This window comes from Tachypleus tridentatus, chromosome 13 (assembly GCF_004210375.1).
Source record: "Tachypleus tridentatus isolate NWPU-2018 chromosome 13, ASM421037v1, whole genome shotgun sequence".
Taxonomy (NCBI): Eukaryota; Metazoa; Arthropoda; class Merostomata; order Xiphosura; family Limulidae; genus Tachypleus; species Tachypleus tridentatus.
In genome coordinates, this window is record NC_134837.1 from 258,222,288 (window position 1) to 258,250,160 (window position 27,873).

At 34.3% G+C, this 27,873-nt stretch overlaps 1 long non-coding RNA gene across 5 annotated transcripts; it reads left to right on the plus strand.

Moving 5' to 3' along the window:
• Positions 1 to 17: 17 nt before the first annotated feature.
• LOC143238767 (uncharacterized) lies at positions 18 to 27,873 on the plus strand. 5 transcript variants are annotated; one of them, XR_013020749.1, is made up of 4 exons: positions 175 to 356; positions 7,439 to 7,564; positions 20,975 to 21,093; positions 26,718 to 27,873. It is a non-coding gene; the product is annotated as an uncharacterized LOC143238767 (long non-coding RNA). The 5 variants fall into 5 exon arrangements; XR_013020747.1 differs by having other exon boundaries at positions 331 to 356; positions 7,465 to 7,564; XR_013020748.1 differs by lacking the exon at positions 20,975 to 21,093 and having other exon boundaries at positions 170 to 356; positions 7,465 to 7,564.

The window sequence follows — 27,873 nt, forward strand, 5'->3', positions numbered from 1 at the left end:
TGTGTAAGGTATGAAGATACGAGCATGCGTTAGGCTTCACAACATTAAATGTTAAGTACAAGAGTGAACTTGAAAATTGCTATCTCTGAATTTCAGATGGACTTTGAAATAAAGTATAGTCGGTATTCATAAACAGAGTATCAGGTGACAAACCTTTAAAAGTTGTAGGTAAATAATCTTTGTGTAGGTACATGTGCGGTGTATGATCAGTTAAGACTTATCTTGCTGCTGTGTTCATCGAACATTACTCGATGCACGTGCAATTTTTGTCTTCGCTACGACGGTAGCTCGTTAGTTTCCACATTTTTGTACGCGCATTCGAAAGAGAATGGACTGAAGATCAGATATAATGGCAGGTAGGTTGCTAGGCCTTCAGTATTTGTTTAAATTGTTTTCCATGTTACTCCATAACATATATAAACGTTATTTTATAAACATCAATTTGAATTCAAAGTGGCACACAATTGTTACGTGGTTTTGTTATATTTACTCGTATCAATTTTCCAAAATGCTACCAGTTAGCCTTTTTGTATACACAACTTAATAAATCTTTCAAAAGTCATTGATCTTAGTTTCAGGCTAACGGTTCGCAGTAATTTTTTGTTTAACCACATATTAGCAACTTTACAAAATAATTTTTGTAGATAAATATCACAATATTACTTACAATTGTAATAGTAATACAATAATCCTGATCAATCTTTTATAATAGATAGATTACAATAGTTAAACCTAAATTAAATTGTTAGAAAACTACAACAACAACAAAATATATACTTATGGAAAGGAAGTGGGGAATTACAAGATAACTGTCCAACTGTTTTTTTTTTTTTTTTTTACTTAACGTAGGTTTTCGGTTGCTAGCTGTAACTTGCAGCCGTCTCCAGGCTCAACGGAAAATAATTTGAATTGCATCTGACTGTTAGGGTTAAGATTATGTGATGTGTGCTTAACACATTAGTGTGTGATATTTAACGTTTAACAATAGTTCATTGAACTGGAAATCTGAACGTTAACTCGCATTCAAAATGTTTATTTCTCGACTGACAAGCTTTCTCATTTCTTGCTTGTCATTCAAGATAAGCTTTTTATCTACAATATGAGCCTAAAATAATATTTAGAAAGGGTATGTTTGGTTTGGTTTGAATTTCGCGCAAATCTACACGAGGGCTACCTGCTCTAGCCGTCCCTAATTTAGCAGTGTAAGACAGAGGTTAAAAAGGGAGATACTGTACTTAGAAATTTATACATAATACGTATAACCAAACACTCTCCGTGATTTATATGAACAGTTTGCTAAATTTATTTATGTACTTATAGATAAACAAGCAGAAATATTTAAAACATCTTTAAAAATACTACGGTTCGTCATGTTTATCGAGCTTCACCAGGTGACAACTTTTAAATTGATAAAAAAAAACTTTATAAAATATATAATAAAATTTCTATCTCCAAAATACTTATTTTTACTATGGCTCCACATTCCACCTTAGAAGTTATTCAGGCGTTTCAACCTACTGAGCCTGAAATAATCTTTAATAGAAATATCGAGTTATAGTTAGTGTTTTGGATATATAATTCGTGTAATACTTATTTTAGAAATTACGCCTACTAATCACTTAATGATCAAAATAATTTAAAATGTATAACACATACACACAACAACAAAAACTTGTACCATTGTGTGCAACATATCTGTTTATAATAAATCATTTCATACAGGTGCGGATGTTTCTGTTTTCTATTCATTTCATACAGGATGTTTCTGTTTTCTATTCGTTTTTATACCTGTTCTCCATCTAGTTATATATTTTTTATCAATACAGCCTTCTCATATTGTCTCTTAAAATAGTTCGTGTTAAACAGTTTTGTTACGTAGACCTTATAAAGAGTCCGTTGTTTTACATACAAATTTACAGGGCCGCGGCAACAAGAAATATAATGATAGATACACTTTTATTGATTAAAGAAACTTAAAACAGTGGTACTCAACAAGTTGTTCTCGTGGATTGCATCTTAAATAAAAGACAGTGTCTCCATCCTCATACCCAGTTAGGTTTATCCTGTGGTGTATGGGAGTGGCAGTGACATAAGTAAGTATTGTGACATAAGAATTATTTTGTATTTATTTCATAAAAATAATACAAAGTCCAGACCACATAACGATAACGACACAGTTTATTTCTTTTGTGAAGATTAATCTCGCAAATAACATTTCAAGGAAAATTCGTCGTTAATGTCAGTAGTTGTACTACGCCTAACTTCCAAGTAAATTTAGTTGTAATATTCAACAACTAATAATGATAATCATAACTCACTGAATACTTTACTAACTTCTCATTCACTTCTTAATAACTTTACTAACTGCCTACTTGTATATTTTTTGTAAAGTTCCTTTGTCTGTAAATTTCAAATGAAGCATATAAATTATTACATCATGATTAAAATTCCCTCTAGCAAATAAAACAATTAAATTATAACATTGAAAAGGTAGCTTACAAAAGTGTTCCCTTCCTGGATTGTTAATTCACTTGAACGTTCGTGACACACAAGTAAAACAGTACAATAAACTGTCCATTTACCAAATCATTTTGGTGGTTTTCTTGTTTCTTATCGTTACCATGTTGTCCTGACATTGAGGGAGTTTTCTTTATGTAGCTGGTAAGCAAATCGAATGGCAACTCTATCCTTGGTGATCCTCTATAACTGTTCTCCATTGTAACCAACCCTGAGCTCTTCAGCATGTTGACATATCGCTAGCAGTTCTATGGAATTACTCAGTTCATTGTTTTCTTAGTAACATAGTTCCAAAGACAGTCATGGTGAATGACCTATAGCTTGAACAGTCTGCCCTTTTGGATTCTGTAATACACTATTCGTTCTATTCATATGGTCCGTACCATAACCTGTCCAACTTTGAAGCTCCTTCTCTTTTGTCGTTGGGATTGTTCAGCCATACCTTATCACCTCTGGAATCCGGTCTTATCAACAGTAACATAATAACGACTTTTCATGTTATCTTTAGTTTATCTAAGTATTTCATGGGTAGAGTTACATATATCACTGATGAGTGTGTGTTGCCTATAGCTTTGCATACTGTTGTTCGACAACTCATAAATAGTAACGAAACATCTTGGTTCTATGTTTCCTGATGTTCAACCAAATAAATAGCTAATTGTTGTAGAAGCATGTGATTGTAGTTCTCCATCATGCCTTCAGAAGGTGGACATAGAACCGTTGTCCCAATCTTATTTTTATTCTAAGAATCTGACATATTTATGCAAAGAAATCTCATTCAAAGCTTTTTCTTTGATCTGACTCAAATTTCATGGCATCCCTAATCTTGAAACGAGTTTAGTGACGAGATGTTTTTCTTCATGGTTAATAACAGCATATATATCTGATTACTTGGTAAAATGAACCACCCTAAATTCATACTGCTACTTTGTGGCAGAGAGCCAAACACGTCGACAACAATTATCTCTCATATGTGCTCCAACATAATATTGCTGTGGTTGCCTCAGTTGTTTCTTTTGTGGACTTTTTCCTTCATAACATAGTACACATGACTTACACGAATTTTTACAGATCCCTGAACATACAACCCAATGGAAGCATTCCCTCGCTCTCTTTGGTGTCTTTTGTGTAGATGACGTAATGCTTCAGAATGTTGAGACTGTTAACGCTACCATCCATCTTTGTTTCTGTACAATGACATTTTCCACTTTCAAAAAAAAAAAAAAACTTTCTTGTCGGTATAATGAAGTTCACCGTTTGTCCTGGTTTTTTCTCCATTATTTTTGATCCATTTGATAAATCCGCTCTTTTGCCCAAGCTTTTAGTTAAATGTTGGATTACAACAGTCTTCTTTATTACTTCTGAAGTCACATCTTGGACTATACTCTGTTATACTTTAGGTTTGCCATCTTTAATTTACATTTCCATGCTTTCCTCTTTTTGCTATCTTTGATTCTTCATTAACAAATGACCTTCGAAGTTAATGCGTAATTATTTCCATGATGAATCAAGACTTAAAGTGTACTTCTGAAGTGGTTGGAACCATCTTTCTATCTGGCTTTCTGGATTGCATTAATTCTCCAGACATTTCAATTCTGCATAATATGTCCAAAATATGAATCTTTAATTGTATAGATAATAATTGAAATGGCATCCTGTTTAAACAACACTTTGTAGCTCTTTCTGTATTATACCATTCTTGTGCAGCTTCCATTGTTTTGCTTAGAAAGCAGTCGCTTTTTCTTTTCCATGTTGTTCTTATTATAACATTGTTTTCTTTGTACAGTCACTGGTATCTGTGTCCAATATGAATGGATCTTTAAGAACTGGTAGCTTATTGAATGCTTGCTCATAATTAGCAGTCTAACAAAAGTCATTTGGCTTTTTAAGTAATTTGTATAGGGAATAAACTGCGTCAAGGAAAAACAGTGGTAGTAACAGTACATTGCAGGAAACCCTCCAACCCCCCATAAGTTTATCAGTGTTAGCAAATTCTGAAGTGATTTTCTTAGATAGATCTGAACTGACTATGTATCCCATGAACGTCATCTGTTGACGGAACAGTTAACACTTTTTAGAACTCAGCTAGAGAGTTCTCTTTTTTTTCAATTTATCCAAAACTTTTCTTGTTCCATCGTAAGCATTATAAAAGTACTATTTAGTGTATGTAATATTAATTACTTTATCTTGTGAGTTAATATTTCATGATTGTTTCGTGTTTTTTGTATAATAAGAAGAGTTAAAAGCAGATGATTGTTGGAAGTTATATTTGTAAGCTATTCGTGTCGAGTCTGTCGAACGTTTCATTCAGTTCATTGATGTCGAGGATACAGAGGTTTCTTGGTCTAAATAATAGACGTATACATTTATATGGGCAAGAAGACAGATAGAGAGCGGGAAGAGAGTCAAAAGTAAAGCCAAATGAAAGGGGGTTTGGGTCAGTAAAAGGTTAGAAAAGGTACAGTAAATGTAACCGTCATATGATATAACGGTTGATATTTTAAAGTGAGATTAACCGTTTTCTGACATTTTATTAGTATAATTTGTCTCGTCAAAAAGTATTAGAGCAGCTGAACCACGTGTGTGGACATTGAGAAAAAACAGACGATTATTTGGAAGTAGGCCTAAATGCGATAAACAAGAGGAGAATTGGAAGTTTAAGGTATAACTGCTGTAACAACATAGATGAATTATACATCGATACTGTTGTGATGCGAATAACAAAAAAGAAGAGAGAGAGAATAAAAGGAATAAGTGAATTATACATTTTCAGTGAATTAGAAAAAAAAATTGTTCGGCTTGTCAACTGAATTCTAAACCAGTCGAATTGGCCTAAGTAGACTTTTGACAACAAAAAGAGAATTGTATAGTAATTAAAATACAACTATGATACAGTCCATATACATAACATAAATATTTTTTATAGGTAGTTTAACTTGTTTTAAATATATTAAAACAAGCAGAATGCCTGCTGTTCATTTATTACCGAATTTATCGCCCACACACCCATAAATACATATATATTTAACTTAATATATATATTATGAAAACGTAAGTTTCCTGATGAAGGGATTCTCTTATATGGGTCTGTGGACAATCGTCTGCTGACTATGTATCCTAGGAAACTCCCCTTTTCATGGAATAGTTCAAACTCTTTGGAATTCAGCTTAAAGTTCTGTTTCTTCAACTGGTCCACAACGTTTGTTGTCCCATCATAAACATTGTAAACAGTCTTCCTATACATGATGACGCCAGCCAAGTGGACGAGTATGGTGTACCAGAGTGGTGTGGAGAGAGCACCCACCATTTGTTATTTAAATATAGCAGGTGCATTACATAATCCATATGGTCACATAACATATTGTCACAATCCATTTCGTACAATAAGAGTTTTCTTTTATTTATACTTCCATTTATTGGATCCACTTATCAGTATTCACTCTTCAGATCTACTACGGAAAACCATTTTAATCTAGATAGAACACTCGATGTAGATTACATTCTTTATAGTTGGTAGGCGTCCATTTTGGTGACTTCATTCACCCTCCAGTAGTCCATGCAGATCCTTGTCGACCTATTCTCCGTCACGAGTAAAATAGGTGGTGCTGAAATTTCAAGTAATTTCTGTCTTTTTTTTATGTCTAGTTAATTATTTGTTGCTCTTCTGTTATGCTCATTATGGTATTGTCTCCGTGAAGTATTAACATCTGCTGGTTTCTCACAGTTCTAGTTTTAATAGCCATATTTTCACAGTTATAACAGTTCAGTTTTACTGACATCCTTTGAAATAAGATGTTAATGCCCTACATATTTTTGTCCTTTCAAGTTATGCATCAAACACGTATTGTTTTGTTTTCTTCTATTCTGTGTAATTAATTATGTGACTAGTTTTGTCTTGAAAATTATTGTAAGGGGAAATTTATGTTTCAATACTACTAAACCTGACGTTCCCGTAATTCTATATGATGTTTACGTGAGTCTTACATTGATTCGTTTCCAGCTACAGAGTTTCATTTAAAGATATACATCTACTTTGGTTTAGCCTAGTTTTTTATGTCTTCATCTGCAAAAGCATCTATTGGTTGGTCACATGCTAACGAATCCATCGTTTCACTTGGAACATCTGGGTAAGATATTTGGGCAAATATTTTTCAAGTTCAACTGATGTCTCTTCTTTCCTCCATCCGTTATTCTGGAACTTTGATCTGGACACTTCCTACTGTTATGCCAGTCTGAGTCGTTTAGATAAGGTAGCTAGCTTGTTACGGTTTTCAGATCGTAGGTTGTTTAATCCTGTTAAAATGATCCTTTTAAAGAGGCAGCAATATTAATAGTTTGTTGTCCGCAATTCCATCTATTCACTTTAGAAATTATTTTAAACTAAGTCCAACGTACCTCCCATGACACTTTTCGGTCATAATCTGTTAGTTTCACAATTTGGCTGTGCTGAATTGGCAAGCTAAGTTCTGAAATTGGGTTTGGTATGATATGGCTGAAGTTCCAGAAAGGTTCTACAGTAGCAAAGGGCAATATGTTCTTCTATTCCATATTTCATAGTCAATTGTATTTTTATTTTGAATTATTGGGCATATGCAGAAGTGCGGCTGGTTTGATTTTTGTACTTTTCAATTTTCTAAGTGTTTTATTCTGTCATTGAATTATTTTATTGTACCTTTTCAAATTTGTTATTATATGCTTTACATATTTTGTTGATGTTTTTGTGAAATTAAGTTTTGTAATTATGTCTTTTCCATACTTCATTGATGTCTTGTACTTCTTCAAACTTATTGTTGTAGTCTCTCTGTTATCTCAGATAACTTCATGAATTGTGTCTTCAATCACATTTATTCATATTATAAATTCTGTTTAAATACTATGCATGTTTCTCTTCCATCTTTTGTATACAAATCACCGTTATAAGAGGCCTAACTGTGTTTGACGTGCTAGCTCAAGATGTGCTGACGAGCCTTGAAAAGGGAACAATAGTTCACAGCGAATCAAGAACGTTACGCCCCAACATCACAGGCTCTCTTCAGTTTCACCACTGGTGAGGAAGAAAAGAATTGTCTATTATTGTTATCAAAAGCATAGTGACTGCCTAAAGAACTAGAGTAGAAGAAATACACATAAATTATAACGAAGTTAATGAATTAATTATATATAATTATAATAAATGGTTGATTGGGTTAAAAATTGAAATACGATAAAAGAAGACGTGGATACACTTGGAAAGGGATTGTAATATTTTAAACTTTTGTTATTCTTTGTTAAAATCCTGGTTCTTATACCCGTTGACATTCACAACACAGATAGCCCATTACGTAACTCTGTGCTTAACAACAAACAAATATATTATAGAACACGCTCCTGGTAATAGATAGTATATTCAACTTCCTAGTGATAAAGTTACCATATGTTGTTACCTTTAATTAAAAGCTTCTAACCTCTGACGAAGGAATATCCACCAGTCCGAAATGATTAACTGAATATTTTTTGTGTTAAATGTGCTGTATCCAGGATATTGTAATGCAGAGCGCACCTTAAAAACAAAATCACGTCTGTTTACGAAATTCGGATGATATTTTTAGTGTGTCGTTTTTGATTGGAGGGAAACAGTGCGTCAATGCTATATACAAACGATAATATTCTGTAACCGTACACGGGAAAAGTCGTATCCATGGTAGTGACAATAAAGGGGTTCAAGTACTATAAACTTTATCGTTGTATAAAGTTTAAAGGTACATAAGGGGAGATATAATTTCTCCGTGTTTTTTCTTTCGTTTTTCAGTGTAAATTATCATTTGAAAACTTCCTATGTGATAGTCTAAGATATACATATTTTTTTTAAATTTAATATCTGTAAATGTTATGGACAAAAAGTCACTCTATTAGAAACTACCAAATTTTCTAATGCCCCTGGAAACTGTGGGTGACCATTGTTCAAACTATCCTCCTCACTGTTGCTCCTATACCCCCTTGCCATCAAATAGTCATTATTTTTAACCCGAACACTTTTAGCAATGAGTATTTTAAATATTATTGTGATGCGACCTCTAGAAACCGGGTTTCGATTCACATGGTGGGAAAACACGGATAGCCCACCGTGTAGCTTTGTGCTTAACTATCATTAGTTTGAATAACTGTTAGTAGACACTGCTGGCACAGATGTCTGTTGGGAGTGGATATCATTAGTTTAAATAACCGTTAGTAGACACTGCTGGGACAGATCTCTGTTGGTAGTGGCTATCATTAGTTTAAATAACCGTTAGTAGACACTGCTGGCACAGATCTCTGTTGGGAGTGGATATCATTAGTTTTAACACCTGTTTTGTTTGTTTTAAAACTATACTAAGAATCTGTATACAATCAAATAATTCCAAAACGTTTCATCACTAATTGACGGTTAATTCTTACAACACCTTCAGGGTTACAGTTAGGTTAGGAATAATGTGGAAAAGGTGTAGTGTGCTCTATGTTGTGATACTGCTAATAACTTTTCCTTTTAATGACTTTCATTCTAGAGTATTTAGACTTAGTATCTCAGGAATGTCATATGGGAACGATATGTATTGTTTTACTTTAAGTCATCTGTGTTGGCCCTTTCTGATGTTGAAGTGATAAAACTGAAGGGAAAACAAGTAACTCCACCTATCGCCAACTATTGTACTATTGTTTTAGCAACGAATAGTGGTATTGGCTGTCACATTATAACATACCATATAGCTGAAAGGGTGAGCAAGTTTAACGCAAAGCTGCACAATGGGCTGTCTGCACTCTCTTTTCCGCGGGAAACCGAACCCAGAAATTTAGCTGATCTTCTATGCACCTTTTATAAATACTTACAGTCAGGTTGTGGTGATTCCATATTAGATTTGTATCCTAATTACTAACTACAGTAACTCGATGATCCAAAGGTAAGTCTAAAGGCTTATAACGCTAAAAATCGGGTTTCGATACTCTGATAGCCCATTATGTTGCTTTGTACTTGACAACAAACAATGGTTTATGTTTAGTGAATTAGAGTGTGACTGTCTAGATTACTAAACATGGCAACAATTAATGTTATACAAATGGTTGGGGCCTAGTGGGTTAAGGGGTTCGACTCGTAATCTGAGGGTCGCGGGTTCGAATCCCGGTCGTACAAAACATGCTCGCCATTTCAGCCGTGGGGGCGTTATAATGTTACGGTCAATCCCACTATTCGTTGGTAGAAGAGTAGCCCAAGAGGTGACGGTGGATGGTGATGACAAGCTGCTTTCCCTGTAGCCTTACACCGTTAAATTAGGAACAGCTAGCGCAGATAGCCCTCGTGTAGCTTTGCGCGAAATTCCAAACAAACAAATGGTTGGAGTACATTACTTTTAAATGGTACTATGAATATGCAAGTCACGTGACGAAAACGGCATGTATTAGAACTAAATATTGATAGTGGTTGATGATTTGTGTAGGTCGTGTGGTGTCAATGAAAATTGATCGCTTTTATGAATGATATGTAAGAGTTCTTTCCGATGCAAAATACTCTTGTACTCAGACCACAAAGAAAGATCAGATCGGGGTTTTAAAATTTCCAAGATGGCGATATCCCATGTACTTAATAGCACTGTAAAACAAAAACAAAATATGGATCAACTTGAGGTACCAGGAACATCCGGAAAGTGATATGTAACAATTCGTACACCAGTCATGGTAAGAAAAGTCGGGCGTTTTCTGAAGATGATAATTCACGAACCGTTCCCCACCAACAGTACACAACACAATCAGGAAGGATCTCCTTCTGGAAAAGCGACACATGTCACGTGTACATAACTTGTTTTCACAGTATATTCATTCAACCGTGTCATACCTCAAGCAGCTGAAACGAATGGATATTGATGTTAGTCCATACAGAGGAGACATATCGTTGAAAGCACTGAATACATAACCTTCGTATTTCTGTGCGATTTATCCTGTTGAAGCTAGTACTAGGAAACCGTCGTCTTCGTACGCTGAATGGAAAATGGAAATCCAGCGTACAAAACATGCTGTGTGCTTTTAACTCAACAGCTTCACAACGAAGCCTTTCGTAATGGAAACTAGGTCGTGAGACTATTGTCAAGTAACATGGTTGTCACACAGAACGTGACGTGACAACGTATCCCTGTAATGATGTGGTGAAGCTAAAAACAGTCGTTTGAATAAAACGTACTCAATGAGTTTAGTTATTTTGTACGTTGTAAAAAGACCAGTAAGAACATTTGTCTCTCTTATGTCAAATTTATTTCCTCTCTCACAGAAGGCTAATTAAAATTCACAGGTTTTAGACGAAAGAACCAAATTAGTTATTGCACGAATTTCGTCACTGTAGTTGTTTGTGACAACAAATCACGAGGTGCTATTAAAAAGAAAAAAAAAATTTCAGTTTGCTTTAATATATCTCATGTAGTCAGAATAAAACTAGCATCATTGTTTATCTCGGATAGATGATGTAATTCTGTACTAAAATCCATGCAACTATTTTAACAACATGCAAACAACTTCGTCCTAATAAAGCGGTGTTGGAGAATAATTAGTTATCAGAGAGAAGAAAACATTTTATCAAATAATCAGTTACCAGAGAGAAGAAAATAATCTTACCAAATGATCCGTTACCAGAGAGAAGAAAATAATCTTACCAAATGATCCGTTACCAGAGAGAAAAAAATAATCTTACCAAATGATCCGTTACCAGAGAGAAGAAAATAATCTTACCAAATGATCCGTTACCAGAGAGAAGAAAATAATCTTACCAAATGATCCGTTAACAGAGAGGAGAAAATAATCTTACCAAATGATCCGTTACCATAGAGAAGAAAATAATCTTACCAAATGATCCGTTACCAGAGAGGAGAAAATGATCTTACCAAATGATCCGTTACCAGAGAGAAGAAAATATTTTTATCAAATAATCAGTTACCAGAGATAAGAAAATAATCTTACCAAATGATCCGTTACCAGAGAGGAGAAAATAATCTTACCAAATGATCCGTTACCAGAGAGGAGAAAATAATCTTACCAAATGATCCGTTACCAGAGAGGAGAAAATGATCTTACCAAATGATCCGTTACCAGAGAGAAGAAAATAATCTTATCAAATGATCCGTTACCAGAGAGAAGAAAATAATCTTATCAAATGATCCGTTACCAGAGAGAAGAAAATAATCTTATCAAATGATCCGTTACCAGAGAGAAGAAAATAATCTTACCAAATGATCCGTTACCAGAGAGAGAAAATAATCTTACCAAATGATCCGTTACCAGAGAGAAGAAAATAATCTTACCAAATGATCCGTTACCAGAGAGAAAATAATCTTAATATGATCTTACCAAATGATCCGTTACCAGAGAGAAGAAAATAATCTTACCAAATGATCCGTTACCAGAGAGAAGAAAATAATCTTACCAAATGATCCGTTACCAGAGAGAAGAAAATAATCTTACCAAATGATCCGTTACCAGAGAGAAGAAAATAATCTTACCAAATGATCCGTTACCAGAGAGAAGAAAATAATCTTACCAAATGATCCGTTACCAGAGAGTTTGTTTGTTTTTGTTTTTTGAATTTCACACAAAGCTACTCGAGGACTATCTGTGCTAGCCGTCCCTAGTTTAGCAGTGTAAGACTAGAGGGAAGGCAGCTAGTCATCACCACCCACCGCCAACTCTTGGGCTACTCTTTTACCAACAAATAATGGGATTGATTGTGACATTATAACGCTCCCACGGCTGAAAGGGCGAACATGTTTGGTGTGTCGGGGATTCGAACCCGCAACCCTCAGATTGTAAGTCGAGGGCCCTCACCACCTTCGTGACGAGCCTGGAAAAAGCATGCTCAAATATGCTTATTGCACGTGCCTATTCTTTAAAATACTGCACAAAACAACATTAACAGCATTATGCACGTAACGCTGAAACTGTTAACATTAACTTAAAGTTAATTTTAACTATATCAGCGTGTTTATTTTTGTTTCTCAACGTTTTGAAAACGTTTTATACTTGTTAAAATTCGACTTTACATTCTGTAGATTGTTTCTCACGAAAATACTATAATTTCTCAACTCTTTGGTTAACTGTTTATTTTAGTGTTCAATATTCAAGCAAAAGCTTTACAATGGACGTATTAAATATTCAGTCTGAGTGGTACTGACATCGTGACCTACAACGATTGCGCGCTCGCTTTCTCTAAATGTACATCTTGACTCGTGTATGACACGCTCCCATGACAACATTGAATACTGTAAACAATAGACCGGTTTTCCGTTTTGTTTTATTGTTATTATTTAGTGCATGTTGCAGAGCGAGAGTTGTATACCGTTTAGTTCTACATGTTGAGATGTAGGTAGTAAAATGATACTGAATATAGTGTTGAATTATTTTGTTTCGATCGTTATCCAACTATAGTGGATAACTCTTGCTTACATGATACTGGAAAAAAAAAATTATTACGCGATGTGCAACCCCAACTTTGCGAAATTGTTTATCCTGTGTGCATGTACATTTGCAATAGGGGCACGATTTTCCCCTTTCGCCTCCGTTTCTTGTTATGGAGAAATTTATTTTTCTCCCTTCTCAGGGTGCAGAAATAACATCGTGAATACGTCACATGTTGATCTAGTGCACTAACACCATCTGTATAAATATAATAATACTCTAAGTTGTATGTTAATGTAAATAGTTTGCAAGGTCTGGATGATCTTTATCAAAATTGGAGTGGAGGTTCATTAGGTCCATGTGGAAATACACAAATTTTCAATTTTGCGTTTTGAGGTTTTTATGAGCGTTTTCGGGATTCTTTTACCGCTACTTCGCCAGTGTTGATAAATGTTTATTAAATTTGGCATGAAAGTTTGTTGGGTCCGGATCCAAGTTTACTGTTTCACACTTTGTGTTTTGTTGTTTTAATGGGCATTTTGGGTTTGTTGTTTTAAATTATGAATAAAGGAAGCAACTTTTCATGCCCTAAGATACCCTTTTATTATTCATGAATTTACATAACTTCCGTCCAGCTAGTATTGTACAATGAACGTCACACTGTGATTCTCATGTTAATGTAATTACCATGTTTGTAAACACGGAATATATGTGGCTAGTCATAAGGTCATGTGACACGACGAAAGAACGTGTAAGGTCATAATATTACGTTAAGTAAATTATGACGAGAGAATATGTATATATATATATATATCGTCATGAGGTCACGTTAAATAAGAACTGAGAACACGTATGTAATCATGAGGTCACGTAAAATAAATCATAAGTAGAGAGCGTATGTAATCACAAGGTCGTACCAAGTACGACGTGGCGAGAGAAAATGCATATTCATGATGTCATGTCAAATAAAGCAACACAACTTTGCATCAGCATCACTGACGCAAATTAAAAACATAGAGGTGTCAGTAGACAGACCACATTGATAAACACATACATGTATCAGTAGACAGACCACATTTATAAACACATACATATATCAGCAGACAGACCACATTTATAAACACATACATATATCAGCAGACAGACCACATTTATAAACACATACATGTATCAGTAGACAGACCACATTTATAAACACATACATGTATCAGCAGACAAACCACTTTTATACTTATAAACACATACATTTATCAGTAGACAGACCAGTTTTAACTTATAAACACATACATGTATCACCAGACAGACCACTTTTATACTTATAAACACATACATTTATCAGTAGACAGACTGGTTTTATAAACACATGCAGGTATCAGTAAATAGACCAATTTTTATACATATAAATACGTAAGGTATCAACAGATGAACCAGTTTTATACTTATAAGCACATACATTTATCAGTAGACAGATGAGTTTTAACTTATAAACACATGAAGGTATTCATAGACAGACCAGTTTTATAAACACATATGTATCAGTAGAGAGACCAGTTTTATACTTATAAACACGTACAATTATCAGTAAACATACCAATTTTATACATATAAATACGTAAGGTATCAATAGACCAGTTGGATACTTATGAACACATACAGATAACATCAGTTTGTTTTGTTTTTCATTGTACACAAATCCAGAATATAACTAGCGGGATTTTCATGTCACGTGGAAATATGGTCTATAGGGGATACCATGTATTGATCAGAAGGTATTGATAATTCAAGTTATTTCATAGAAAGTGCCAGCTGAAATCACTCTATATGGCAAAAAATATTCTTCTAGGGAATTAGACACAGTTATTACAGACCTAAACTGAATCAAAACACATGAAACTTTCAGATCTGGGTGAATTTGTTACCAGTACGGATACATCACAGAATATTACATTATGTAAAGGTTCAGGAAACCACTCCAATTTTAGCTCCCACTAAAATCTTAAATATAACATATGTGCCTACTTAAATATAACACACTGTAACTACCTGCTTAAATATGACATCCTGTGACAACTTAATTGTAACATATTGTGACTGTAAATATAACATACTGTGACTACGTAAATATAACATACTGTGACTACTTCAATATGATATAGTATAACCACTTAAAGGGAACATACATACTGTGACTACTTAAATACAACATGCTGTGACTGTATAACTAGAACAGCTGTGACAACATAAATAGACTGCGACACTTAAATATAACATATGATTACTTAAATATACTGTGACTACTTAAATGTAACATACTATGACAACATATATATAACATACTGTGACTACTTAAATATACCGCACTGTGACTAAATAAATATACTGTGACTACTTAAATATAACATTCTGTGAGTATATAACTATAACAGACTATGCCTATATAAATATAATATACTGTGACTACATAAATATAACATACTGTGACTATATATATATACTCTTCAAAACAAGAAACGCAGAAGGGATATTTTTGTTATTTTAGAGAGAAATATATGTAATAACGTTACAAGCTCAGAGTATGTGATGTTACACGTGTTAAGGCACTGATTGTCAGACCAAAATGACAATAAAAGTTGTGCACTTTGAAAACGGAGGAAAACATCGGATTTTTCGCCAAAACGCATGCGTGTCCAATAAATTTGTTTGAGAGATCTGCATGTTCTTTAAGTGCAACATGTGAAAAATCCCTATAAAAGTGACGGGTTCTCGGTTTCCATAGCTCAGTGTTAAGCCACCGACACGCAATACAGTTACGCCAAGACTGACTAAAGCACAACGCAACAACGCCATTGGTCGCTTGGAAGCAGGCGAATCTCGATCAGATGTTGCCAGAGCTGTGAATGTCCACCCAAGCACCATCACAAGGCTATGGAATCGTCACCAACAACATGGATCAACTTGTGACCGTCCACGATCTGGCAGACCAGATCGCACAAGATCGCAACATCCGGTTACGTCACCTTCGGGATAGGACCACCACTGCGACGTCTACTGCCTCAACCATACCAGGGCTGCATAGGATTTCCGATCAGACCGTACGCAACCGTCTACGAGATGCAGGAATCCGACCTCGACGTCCAGTCAGAGGCGTCATCCTCACCCAGCAACATCGTCAAGCACGGCTGCAGTGGACTCTGGCACATCGGGTATGGCTTCATCGACGATGGAGGCATGTTTGGTTCAGCGATGAATCACGTTTTATGCTTCGTAGGCAGGATGGAAGGACACGTGTTTACCGTCGCCGAGGTGAACGTTTTGCAGCAAACTGTGTGCAGGATGTAGACGGATTTGGTGTGGGCTGCCATCGCCTACAATGCCAGAACAGACCTTTTCCACATTCGAGGGAATCTTACGGCTCAACGATACGTCGACGAGATTCTTAGGCCCCATGTACAACCCATCATGGTGAACGTCAACGACGTTTTTCAACATGACAACGCCCATCCTCACACAGCCCGACTCACCACTGTCTTCTTGAGACACCACAACATCAACGTTCTTCCCTGGACCTCCAGATCACCAGATTTAAACCCCATCGAACATCTTTGGGACGAGTTGGACCGACATCTGCGACGGCGACAACCTCAACCGCAGACTCTACCTCAGCTTGCAGCAGCTTTGCAGGCTGAGTGGACAGCCATTCCACAGGATGTGATTTGTCATCTCATCGCTTCCATAGGCAGGAGACGCCAAGCAGTTATTGATGCTCACGGGGGGCATACTCGTTATTGACGTTGAGTGACGTTAAACTTCAACTAGTGAGCGTGGACTTCGCCTTTGCAGACTTTGGATGTTCAGCAGTGAATGTGCAAAGTTTCACACATGTCATACAGAACTACCGGGAATAAACTTGTTAACAATTTGTCTCATATTTTGCCTTTTGCGTTTCTTTTTTTGAAGAGTATATATAACATACTATGACTATATAAATACAACATACTATGACCACATAAATATAACATACTGTTAGTATATAAATATAAAATACTATGTTTATATAAATATAACATAGTTACTTTACAAATATAACATACTGTGACTACATAAATATAATATTCTGTGTCTATATAAATATAACATACTGTGAGTATATAAATATAAATACTATGTTTATATAAATATAACATAGTTACTTTACAAATATAACATACTGTGACTATATAAATATAACATACTGTGACTACATAAATATAATATTCTGTGTCTATATAAATATAACATACTGTGGCTACTCAAATATGACATACTATGATTACATAAGTATAACTTACTGTTACTACTTAAATAGACTATACTATGACTATATAAATGTAACATACTGTGAGATTTAATCATGGCATACTGTGACCACATAAATATAACATACTGTTACTTCATAAATATAACATACTGTGGAGACATAATTATAACATACTGTGACTACATAAATATAACATACTGTGGAGACATAATTATAACATACTGTGACTACATAATTATAACATACTGTGGAGACATAATTATAACATACTGTGACTACATAATTATAACATACTGTGACTACATAAATATAACATACTGTGGAGACATAATTATAACATACTGTTACTTCATAATTATAACATACTGTGGAGACATAAATATAACATACTGTGACTACATAATTATAACATACTGTGGAGACATAATTATAACATACTGTGACTACATAATTATAACATACTGTGACTACATAAATATAACATACTGTGGAGACATAATTATAACATACTGTGACTACATAATTATAACATACTGTGGAGACATAATTATAACATACTGTGACTACATAAATATAACATACTGTGGAGACATAATTATAACATACTGTGACTACATAATTATAACATACTGTGACTACATAAATATAACATACAGTGGAGACATAATTATAACATACTGTTACTTCATAATTATAACATACTGTGGAGACATAAATATAACATACTGTGACTACATAAATATAACATACTGTGGAGACATAATTATAACATACTGTGACTACATAATTATAACATACTGTGACTACATAATTATAACATACTGTTACTTCATAAATATAACATACTGTGACTACATAAATATAACATACTGTGACTACATAAATATAACATACTGTTGCTTCATAAATATAACATACTGTGACTACATAAATATAACATACTGTGGAGACATAATTATAACATACTGTGACTACATAAATATAACATACTGTGGAGACATAATTATAACATACTATGACTACATATATATAACATACTGTGGCTACTCAAATATGACATACTATGATTACATAAGTATAACTTACTGTTACTACTTAAATAGACTATACTATGACTATATAAATGTAACATACTGTGAGATTTAATCATGGCATACTGTGGAGACATAATTATAACATACTGTTACTTCATAAATATAACATACTGTGGAGACATAATTATAACATACTGTGACTACATAAATATAACATACTGTGGAGACATAATTATAACATACTGTGACTACATAATTATAACATACTGTGGAGACATAATTATAACATACTGTGACTACATAATTATAACATACTGTGACTACATAAATATAACATACTGTGGAGACATAATTATAACATACTGTGACTACATAAATATAACATACTGTGGAGACATAATTATAACATACTGTGACTACATAATTATAACATACTGTGGAGACATAATTATAACATACTGTGACTACATAAATATAACACACTGTGACTACATAAATATAACATACTGTGGAGACATAAATATAACATACTGTGACTACATAAATATAACATACTGTGACTACATGATTATAACATACTGTGGAGACATAATTATAACATACTGTGACTACATAAATATAACATACTGTGGAGACATAATTATAACATACTGTGACTACATAATTATAACATACTGTGACTACATAATTATAACATACTGTGACTACATAAATATAACATACTGTGGAGACATACTTATAACATACTGTGACTACATAAATATAACATACTGTGGAGACATAATTATAACATACTGTGACTACATAATTATAACATACTGTGGAGACATAATTATAACATACTGTGACTACATAAATATAACACACTGTGACTACATAAATATAACATACTGTGGAGACATAAATATAACATACTGTGACTACATAAATATAACATACTGTGACTACATAATTATAACATACTGTGGAGACATAATTATAACATACTGTGACTACATAAATATAACATACTGTGACTACATAATTATAACATACTGTGACTACATAAATATAACATACTGTGGAGACATAAATATAACATACTGTGGAGACATAATTATAACATACTGTGACTACATAATTATAACATACTGTGGAGACATAAATATAACATACTGTGGAGACATAATTATAACATACTGTGACTACATAAATATAACATACTGTGGAGACATAAATATAACATACTGTGGAGACATAATTATAACATACTGTGACTACATAATTATAACATACTGTGGAGACATAATTATAACATACTGTGACTACATAATTATAACATACTGTGACTACATAAATATAACATACTGTGGAGACATAATTATAACATACTGTGACTACATAAATATAACATACTGTGGAGACATAATTATAACATACTGTGACTACATAATTATAACATACTGTTACTTCATAAATATAACATACTGTGGAGACATAATTATAACATACTGTGACTACATAATTATAACATACTGTGGAGACATAATTATAACATACTGTGACTACATAAATATAACATACTGTGGAGACATAATTATAACATACTGTGACTACATAAATATAACATACTGTGGAGACATAATTATAACATACTGTGACTACATAAATATAACATACTGTGGAGACATAATTATAACATACTGTGACTACATAAATATAGCATACTGGAGAGACATAATTATAACATACTGTGACTACATAAATATAACATACTGTAGAGACATAATTATAACATACTGTGACTACATAAATATAACATACTGTGACTACATAAATATAGCATACTGTTACTTCATAAATATAACATACTGTGACTACATAAATATAACATACTGTGACTACATAATTATAACATACTGTGGAGACATAATTATAACACACTGTGACTACATAAATATAACATACTGTGACTACATAATTATAACATACTGTGGAGACATAATTATAACACACTGTGACTACATAAATATAACATACTGTGACTACATAATTATAACACACTGTGACTACATAAATATAACATACTGTGACTACATAAATATAGCATACTGTAGAGACATAATTATAACATACTGTGACTACATAAATATAACATACTGTGACTACATAATTATAACACACTGTGACTACATAAATATAACATACTGTGGAGACATAATTATAACATACTGTGACTACATAAATATAGCATACTGTGACTACATAAATATAGCATACTGTTACTTCATAAATATAACATACTGTGGAGACATAATTATAACATACTGTGACTACATAAATATAGCATACTGTAGAGACATAAATATAGCATACTGTTACTTCATAAATATAACATACTGTGGAGACATAATTATAACATACTGTGACTACATAAATATAATATTCTGTAACTGCTCGAATACAAAACTTGTGAAATAAATCTGGTCAATATGTTGTTTTCATTCTTTTTTTTAATTTTAACATCCAGAAGGTACAGAACGTTTCATTATTTGTGATGCAGGTAAGGTAGATTGTTCATTATTCAACGAGTGAGTAAAACAATAATTTTGTGGTGTTTGAATACTTATAAGAGTATGAGTGTGAAAGTTATTTTCAAACGAAAGCTGGCTTGACATCGATTTTTCTATTAAAGTATTTTTGTTGTTTTCATGTGAAAGCTTTAGCGATAAGTCGTTGGTGGATTCTTTATATTTTTTAGATGCTTCCTCATCGCACGTGGTGTTCAACAAATGTATATATTGTACATGTTACGCACATGTAGATACGACGTTTTGACATACTAACATAAGGTCGCGTATGCTGTACGGGAAATTAGCGGTAAGTAATACCACATAGAACACGTAACATTGTTTATATTTTGAAAAGGTGGAATGATTTAACATGTGGATTATGGAATTATTGCTATTTTTATTCTTAGCAACTTTAATAGGGATTGAAATTAGTATAAACATATATGCCTAAGTCTTGCTTTATTGGTAAGAGTAAATACCAAAATGTGTTTATTTTGGCTTAACAGATTAGCTTTGAACTAGGTATATGTAGTTTACATTGTTGTGAATAGCATAAATCACCCGATCTCTGCTGTGGAGTTCAGAGGTCTCCTTAAGGATTCACAGAAGACCTAACGTTCCGCTTTCCTCTGTTGTCCTGAATTATGTAAATACCGTAAGGGGTTCAATGTCTGAAATAAAAACAAATCTTAGGATAACCGCACACGTTTGGCCCTGCTGATTTGTGAGTGGGGATATAAGCATTGTTGAGACCACGTAATTTGAGGTAGAATAAGTTACATAAACTCCAATGTCAAGTTTGGATTCATTACTCTAAAAACGTACTTTTAAACTACTGTCATGCCCCATTGTAGATATAAATACTCTCGACTCCACCGACTATGTATGGTCCTGCTAGTTGTGGAATGAGTTAGCTTGACATGCCAAGCTAAAGCTAAATTAATACTGGATTAAGCTACATTGTTCCACCAGCTTAAATAATTAGTTGTCAGTGGTTCACGTGGGCAGAGCTACCTAAGAAGTTTAATGTATTTTTTTTTTCCATTAATTTGACTTAAGTATCAAAATAATGTACTTTTGTCAAACGTTAGCGCACTCAACCCACAAAGAATTTGTGTTCATGTGGGCTTAAATGAGATCAGTTGTCCACTTGAACTGTGAACAAACGAAGTTTGTGTGTTGTTCTGTTTTGTTTTAAATTTCGCGCAAAGCTACACGAGGGCTGTCTGCGCTAACTGTCCCTAATTTGGCAGTGAAAGACTAGAGGGAAGACAGCTAGTCATCACCACTCTTCGCAAACTACTGGGCTACTCTTTTACCAATGAATAGTGGGAATTACCGTCACACTATAACGCTCCCACGGATGAAAGGGCGAGCATGTTTGGTGTGACGGGGATTCGAACCCTCAACCTTCAAATTGCGAGTCAAGCGGTTTAACCACCTGGTTATGCTAAGCCTATCGGCTGATGTTCTCTTTACGTTTTCAGAACTCAAGGTGTAAAGGCAGCGCTCTCACCTTCTAATTAAGGGCTAGCGAAACTAAGAAAGTGGAGTGACCAATCAAAACATTTCTGTAAAAACTAGAGACTAGAGGCAGTTATTCTAAGTCGTTTATTTTAGTAGAAAAAACTAACCACACTTAGAGGAGAGAATTATCAAATTAAAGTGTTCAACCAGTAACAGTCCAGCAAAGGAGGTTTTAATGTTACTTCAGTACGTCACAACAACGGAAGAGAAAGTATGTGTTTAATGTTTAGGTTATTCTTTGAGATAATTCTAAAATTTGTTTTGTTTTTTTCTTACGTTAAACATTTTTGATGATTTTGTGTAATTTCGTGAGTTATTAGTTTGGTCGATAGGTGGCGAACGTTTGTTATTTTATGATGCTATGTATGAATAACGTAAACGATGATTAAGTCTAGACTTTAGGAATGTTCGAAGTGAAAATGTCATTAAACATTTCTGAATGTTCGAGAATTTGTTTCAAATTTGTCTTCTTGGTGGGACAGCGGTAAGTCTACGTACTTACAACGCTAAAATCCGGCGTTCGATACGCAACGGTAGAGGCAAAAGATAGTCAAATGCGGCTTTACCCAAAAAAAAACAACAGTTATTTACGATGTAGTGAGTGGGTTGTTGTAAACCGGGTGGGGTCTACTGTGAAATATCCCCTGGCATCTCTGAGTTGTTACAGTCAACGCTACAAAAGATTTCCGTTGGTACGAAGTGACGTCATTCTTGGTTGGAATAATTGCGTTCAGCAGACAACTTGTAGATGTTTTGAGGTTTGGATTTTTTTTTTTGAGCAAACCTGAACGCACGAGAGAATTTCAAGATCTTACAAAACTTTTTTGTTTTGTTTTAACCCAAGAAGTATAATAATAAAACATAAGTTACTGTGTGTGATCAAAACAAATTGTCATCCGTAAATTCTGATACATAAAACAACCATAGTTGACACCAGAATGGTCATCAGAGGCTTAAACAAATATGAAACCAAAAACAAAGAAAGCTGTTGACACCAGGATGGTCATCAGAGGCAGAATGGTCATCAGAGGCTTCAACAAATATGAAACCAAAAACAAAGAAAGCTGTTGATACCAGAATGGTCATCAGAGGCTTAAACAAATATGAAAACAAAAACAAATAAAGCCGTTGATACCAGAATGGTCATCACAGGCAACAACAAATATGAAACCAAAAACAAAGAAAGCCGTTGATACCAGAATGGTCATCAGAGGCAACAACAAATATGAAACCAAAAACAAAGAAAGCTGTTGACACCAGAATGGTCATCAGAGGCTTCAGCTAATATGAAACCAAAAACAAAGAAAGCTGTTGACACCAGAATGGTCATCAGAGGCTTCAGCTAATATGAGACCAAAAACAAAGAAAGCCATTGATACCAGAATGGTCATCAGAGGCTTCAACAAATATGAAATCAAAAACAAAGAAAACTGTTGACACCAGAATGGTCATCAGAGGCTTCAACAAATATGAAACCAAAAACAAAGAAAGCCGTTGATACCAGAATGGTCATTATTCCTGCCATTTTTTACACTCTTAAAAAGACGCACACATATTGATGAGGACAAACCATCATCATCCTTTGTAGGCATTTCTATCTTTCTGGAACAAATTATGAAGTACCTGGAGGTAACTTCTGACAGACATCTCGACGTGATTGGTTTGTTTTGTTTTGAATTTCGCGTAAAGCTACAAGAGCTGCTGTTATCGCGATTTGACCATCCACATAAATACCATGATAACCAGAGCTGTCAAAAGCATCAGTGTATTGAAAGATGCAGTAGAAAACACACATATGGAGAATTTCACTTGTTGCTGGTACTTTTAAGCACAAAGCAACACAATGTGCTACCTGTTGTATGCTCACCACCAGTATCAAAACTTGGATTTTAGCACTGTAAGCACGTAGATTTATCGCTAACACAATGGAGTGGGGTCATGCCATCTGTTGTATCAAAGCCTTGTGTAATACAACCTGGATTTACCACTACTGCTGATAAGTGTGAGTGGTATACTGCTGGGCAAGTCTGAAAAAATACAAAATACCTATATAAGTGTAGTCACAAGATGTGCTTAAGCCATCAGTATCAAAACTTCGCAGAACACCATCCACACCTACAAGCAAAATTATTCTCTGGGACCTTGCAGTATAAAGACCATAAATTACATCAGCGAGCCTCTACCCTTGTCAATTTTTGTCATTTCAGCTCCGTAACAATTCCACAGATTTCACTCAGAAGATTACCTAAGATGTACCTCAGGAGACACGGGTGGGCAGGTACTATACAGCCACCACTGACATAATTCACAACCATCATATCTTAGACTTCCCCATGTATAACGAACTTCTGGTAGAAATCAGCTACTGACCAAAGGGTGAATCATAAAAACATGTTAGCACCTATTTTAAAACCGTGGTTTGCCGTCACCTGTTGTTATAACCACAGATATAGAGAAAATATGCTGGACCTTTACCATCTTGTAGAGTAACAATGTTCTGCATAAGGTTGGTGGAGCCTGCAAGGTTCTCACAATGTTGAAGTTGGAAACCATATGTGCCCTTGAAATGCTGATAGCAACCAACTGCAATTGTCAGGGCAGAGTTGTGCAATTTACAATCTGTGATGTGCTCACTGACTCACAGATTGGGAGTAAAAGTCTGAGAAGATGCATAGTAAGTTGAGAGCCCCAAAGAAAAAGCCCCCTTATTCAAATCTAGTACAACTCTATTGGAGGATGTCGAACTCTTCTACACCAATAGGATAAAAGCAGCAACCATGGAAGGTTTTTGTATACATTCAGAGGGAATGAGCTACCGTAAAACAAGTAACGTATATTGTAGCTGGTAAAAGCAAAAGATGGAGAATCAGTAGGACAGAATACAGCCAGAAGACAACTGGTAACATCAGCAAAGGGACATGAGGGACTAGCGTGTGTTAGCATAACCCTTGGAATTGTCAGCTAGTACTCAACTTAGCTCTTAATTTGGTTTTGAAAAACTATTATTTCAGAAAGCTACTCATCCTGAGAGACGAACGTGTTTCACTATGTGCAAAAAATCTATATTTCCTTCACTTTCAGTGCACATACACTACCTATGTCATTACTAGTTATTAAACAGCAAATTATGAAGGATATGTCTACAGAGCATTACCTTTTCCGCGAATGGAAAAGACCGCATATATTTCACTGTACAGTAATCTTTTTCACTAGAGAATTCATGTGACATCAAAAAGGAATGACCCAGAACAATAAATACGTAGGGCGAAAGGATTTTAGTTGTATTCTTTGACCAGTGTTAAACTGTTAGAACTACATTCATGGCTAGAATTTTCTTGAAAAAAACATCTCGGTAAATATTAAACGTTCACCATACTACAATTAAGAGAATCAGAAATGCTAAATATGTCTTGTATACTATACCTATGATCCTTATAGATGTTTCTGTATTTTACAAAATATTTTAAGATGCGAATTTATGAAACTACTTTAACAGTTTTCGTTGCAACACTAAAAATACATTTTCCACGACCTTCATTTCTTCAAAAAAAAACTGTTTGGTAGTTGCTAAGCATAAAGCTATAGAATAGGCTATGTGTGTTCTGCCTATAACGAGTATATAAACCTAATTTTTGCGTCATAACCCTTTAGAATTACCAATGAGCCACTGAAGGGGCAGATAGATTAGAGAGAAACCAGCTAACCAATAACTTATAACAAATTCTGAAACAACCAGCCAACCAAATAAACATGTCTATTACATCTATTCCTTGACACTATTAATTCTTTTCCACACGTTTGTATGAGATTGATGAACGGCCACATCTAAACAACAACAGGGATGTGCTTATTATCTGTAGTCAGCACGTGTTTCATCTTAAGGATTTAACGTTCGAATTCGCGTTGTTGTATCTGACGTAAGTGCTTCGAAATCTTGTTTGTTTTAGTGTAAAGTTATATAATGGGCTATCCGGGCTAAGTCCTCAGCTGGAATCGAAGCTTGAATTTTATATACTTCTAAAACTACTTATAAGTAGCAACTTTTCAAGAGTATGTGTTTTTATTTCATTGTAAAGGGCAGAGTTGAACAACGGGCTATCTATATTGTGCCCATTGCAGGGATCAGATTATGAATATCAGCATTATAAGCTCTCGACCTTGCACGTTTATTAACGTAGCTTCTGCGCTCTGGTGGCAGGTAGACGTATATTGTTCTAATATACTAATATTATGATATATTTTCATCTAATTATCTGTTTTTCGGTACGTCTGTCTATCAATCGAAGTTTTATAAAAGTAAAATAAGAAGTTTCCAAGCTGCGAAACCAATTATTGCAGATGATTTTTTTAAAATTTAGTTTGTGACGAAATTCATCGACCTTTCGTTTTTTTTTTTTTTTTTAGGGTATTGCGTCAAAAAATATCGGACACAAAGGTACACCAACCAAACGACTTTCACAACATAAATGGAAACATTACTACTTCCAGTTGACAAATGAGAAAAGCTACGATCGCCTCTGTTTTCGCTGCCGTTTTCGGACTTTCTTGTCTTTTTCTGTTAAGACGTTACTTCTTGATGGTAACCGAGTTTAATCACGACCGCCTACTGCGCCTCACAGTGGCGATTGCCAATTTATCCCAAGCTGTTATGGACGTAGAAGCCCAGTCGCTCAAGTTGAACAATGATTTAAAGGATATAATGAAAAGAAGTGATGTGCTTTTGAAATCTAAAAACAACGACAGACTGAAAAGTTAAATAATTAAATGAACTGATGTAAGTAGTACCGTGTTTCTCCGATAATAAGGCCTACCCATAAAATAAGACCTAGTGTGATTTTTGGGGATAGTTTTAATATAAGCCCTACCCTTAAAGTAAGCCCTAGTTAAGAGTGGCAGGAAGAGGAAAGAAATAAAAAAAAATAATTTATTAATTAGTTTAATAGTTAGTTAATTAGTTTGTTTAAGTATTAATCAGTTAGTTTAATAGTTTAATAATAGTTTATTTTAAATGGTTAGTTTAATAGTTTTACTTTGTAACTTCATTTTTTTAGTATATCAAAATAAGACATTCCCCGAAAATAAGCCCTAGTGTCATATTTTGGAGTGAAAATTAATATAAGCCCTGTCTTATTTTCGGAGAAACACGGTAGCTTATTTAAACAATTATCTTACGTGCGCCCTAAAATGTAACGCATTTGTTATTTGAGCAAGAAAGGGAAAATCTCATGGTCCTGTTTTGTCTTTAATAGAAGATGAAAGTTTAACTGTCATCGAATCGTAATGTTTGTACTGAGTTTTATGTACTACTACTGTTAAACCTAAGTAGCTATGATTTTATTTTTCAAAAAACACTGCGATAAATTGAGATGTAACAAAATAAACTGTGTTATTTCACGTACCTTTTTAATATTAAATTAGAGAAAGCAACACAGTTTTCACTGTTTGTTTTCGTTGCTTGGAGATTCGTTCTGTTCAGATAAAGCAACACAGTTTTCACTGTTTTGTTTTCGTTGCTTGGAGATTCGTTCTGTTCAAATAAAGCAACACAGTTTTCACTGTT